Here is a 3756-nt window from a genome sequence, read left to right on the forward strand (position 1 = left end):
GAAACCTCTAATAATAAGAGATCTTAGAGAATCTATCTTGAGACATGGTGTAACGACCAAGATGTGGTCCTTTCCAATTCAGGGCCTCGATCCCCAAATCGGAAAGGACCTCATCTTGGTCGTTACAAGTTGGTAATCAGAGCCTTACGACCATAGGACCCTTTGTGTGATCGTACTTGGCCGAGTCGAGTCTAGAAAATGTTTTGAGTCTTAGTTATATCGGAGAGTAGGATTCTTTTTTCTCCTCTTCTATGATCTGGTGAGGTTCCCGGCTTAGGAAATCTTTAACTCTACTCCTTTTCTCGCTCAAATTTTTTTAGGATCACGCGGGTATTTGTGAAATCTATATGATTTCGATGTGACGGAATCCTGTCCTGGTGCCTCCTATCTGCTCTAAGTCTCACGTGAGTTGAGCTCCGGGGGATTCTTGTGCACATCGCCATTATTCAGATTTCTGAGTATCTAAGAACAGAGGGTGTTCGTTGTTGCTTCAATACCGGTGGTGGTGACATAACTCCGATGTCCCCAGTACTGGTGAGATTGTTCGGGGGTACTACCACACTTGGTATCGTTGTGATCACGAGGATCTGTTGTAGATGAAGGTCCGAGATGCTGGTTGTGTGTTCAAGGATGTGATACAGGTGATGGGTTAGTTTAGGAGTTGTGTGAAATACTCCTTGTATCTGTGTACCAGATTGCATGACCAGTTATTTCGGGAATTCATAGGTGGGATAACAATTAGTATCTTATAGGACTATCTTCCTACATACGCATGATTGAAGTTTGGGGAAATCTCGATCATATGTTTGTTCCGAGCAATTCTAGCTCACACTTGTTGCAGTGGTCCTTATCGGAATTTTGTCGTCCATCACATTGAGGATGCATTTTTGCTATGTTGTTCAAGTGCAATTGCTAAATTCTGTTCAGATATTCTGTCTTTTGATTCAGCAATATCTTCAATTATTCTGTGGACTAATACGATGTCCATCTTCAGGATGGCTCCACCGACTCGTCAGAACCCAGGGCGTGAGGATATGCCGCCTCCACCACCTCCTCCTCCGCCGCCTCCTCCTGCAGAAGCCTGGCAAGCGGTGATGGCAGCTACTAATGCAAACACTCAGATGTTGATTCAGTTGCTGCAAGAGAGAGCCAACCAACAGCCAGGCAATTTTCAACATGGTGGAAATCAGTTTGCGAGTCTGAGTCAGTTTCTGTCGAACCAGCCAAAGATGTTCACTTCATGCGACCAGCCATTTGATGCAGAAGATTGGATCCGTGATATGAACAAACATTTCGAGTGTAGCAATGTGCGTCCAGAGGACTATGTCAAGTTTGCGACGTTTCAGTTGAAGGGTCAGGCTTCTATATGGTGGCAGCAGCTCAAGGACTCTAGAGGCGCCAGGGTGATGTCTTGGGACGAGTTCTGTCGTGACTTCAGGTCCCACTACATCCCTTCCAGTTTTGTGGAGGAGATGCGTGAGAAGTTCAGGCGTTTGAAGCAGGGCGGCAATTCCGTGTACAAGTACAATGTCGAGTTCCACGAGCTGGCCCGTTACGCACTGCCGGATATCCCGGATCAGAAGAGCAAGATCTATCAGTTCAGGGGTGGCTTGAAAGAATACTTGCAGTTAGCTCTTGCCTTCCACGATCTTGAGGAGTTTGACAAGTTCTACAACCTAGCTCTCAGAGCAAAGGCAGCCTTGCTCAGGGTGGAAAACTCCAAGAAGCGCTTTCGAGATTCCAGCTCTTCCTCGACTCAGGTGGTTCAGAAGCAACAGAGGTTTTGGGTTTCTCCTCCTCCTCCTCGGCACTCGCAGCAGCTTAAGCACTCAGGTGGTCGTGGTTCTTCCCACCCACCAAACCCTGGCTTCCAGCAGAGATACCAGCATCAGAAGCATGGGCCTCCTCAGACTCAGTACCGGCAGCCAGCAGATGTCACTTGTCACAAATGTGGGCAGGAGGGTCACTATGCCAACAAATGTACTTCTCAGATCCGTCTGCCGCCTCCTCCTCCAGGAAAACCTCCAAGCAATGCTCTTGTCAAGTTCAACCCCAGATCAGCTCGAGTCAACATGGTGAACGCAGCTGAAGCAGACAACTCCCTGATGTGATTATGGGTTACCTCCTCGTCAATGATATTCCTGCTAAAGTGTTATTTGATTCTGGTGCTTCTCATTCGTTCATGTCTAGAACGTTCTTTGCCGACCATGATTTTGATTCTGAGTATTTGAAGAAGGCATTGTGTGTGGTGTCACCCGGTACTCTTATGAGCGCCAACAAAGTGGTTCGTGATGTTTCTGTCAAGTTAGGCAATTATTCCTTTCTAGCGTCTCCTATTGTCTTGGGCAATTCCGACATCGACTTGATTCTTGGTATGGATTGGTTGGCCATGAACAAGGCGTCAATTGATTGTGAAGCCAAGTATGTGAAGCTTACCCACTCTTCAGAGGATGTGATTATATTCGCGGCACGCGATGATACAATCCGTCTGTTCTCCTTGAATGAAAATGGTGAGATCAATCCTATTGAGCAAGTTCCAGTGGTCTGTGAATATCAAGATGTGTTTCCTGAAGATCTGCCAGGCATGCCTCCGCACCGTGAAGTTGAGTTTGTCATTGAGCTTGAGCCAGGCATAGAGCCAGTGTGCAAACGGCCGTACAAGCTGGGTCCAGAAGAATTGAAGGAACTTAAGAGGCAACTCGATGAGCAGGAGCGTTTGGGTTTGATCAGACCGAGCTCGTTTCCGTGGGGCTGTGGTGTTCTGTTTGTCAAGAAGAAGGATGGCACGGACCGGCTATGTGTCGATTACCGTCCATTGAACAAGAAGACAATCAGGAACAAATATCCACTTCCGAACATAACTGAGTTGTTCGAACAGTTGAAAGGGGATAAAGTATTCTCCAAGCTTGATCTCAGAATGGGCTATCATCAAATTCGCATTCGCGAGGAAGACATTCCGAAGACGGCATTCAGGACTAGTTTTGGCTCGTATGAGTATACGGTCATGTCTTTTGGTCTGGCAAATGCTCCTCCGACATTCTGTCGATTGATGAACTATATTTTCTGCCCATACAAGAATGAATTTGTCTTGCTCTATCTCGACGACATTCTTGTCTTTTCTGAGACTGAGGAAGAACAAGAAGTACATCTCACATTGGTGCTTGATAAGCTGAGAGAGTACAAGCTGTATGCCAAGTTTTCCAAGTGCGAGTTCTGGCTGAAAGAAGTGGTTTATCTTGGGCATATTATCTCTGCCGAGGGCATTAAGTTTGATCCGGCCAAGGTTCAAGACATTGTTGAATGGGAGCCTCCGCAGAATGTGAAGCAGCTTCGAAGCTTTCTCGGGCTTGCAGGATATTGCAGAAGGTTCGTTGAGAACTTCTCCAAGATCGCCAAGCCGCTCTCAAGTCTTCTTCAGAAGGGTGTTAAGTATGCTTGGTCTCCAGAGTGTCAACTGGCCTTCGATACACTCAAAGAGAAGCTTATCTCCACTCCGGTTTTGGCCCCTCCGGATGATTCCAAGCCGTACCAGGTCTTTTGTGACGCTTCTCTCCAGGGTCTTGGTGCAGTCTTGATGCAAGATAAGAAGGTGGTTGCTTATACCTCCAGGCAGTTGAAGCCTGCGGAGAAGAACTAACATGTGCATGATCTCGAGCTAGCAGCTGTGGTACACGCCTTGATGACTTGGAGACATCTCTTGTTGGAACGTAAGGTTGAAGTTTTCACCGATCACAAGAGTCTCAAGTACATCTTCAC

Source organism: Hordeum vulgare, chromosome 1H (genome assembly GCF_904849725.1).
Source record: "Hordeum vulgare subsp. vulgare chromosome 1H, MorexV3_pseudomolecules_assembly, whole genome shotgun sequence".
In the NCBI taxonomy this organism is placed as follows: Eukaryota; Viridiplantae; Streptophyta; class Magnoliopsida; order Poales; family Poaceae; genus Hordeum; species Hordeum vulgare.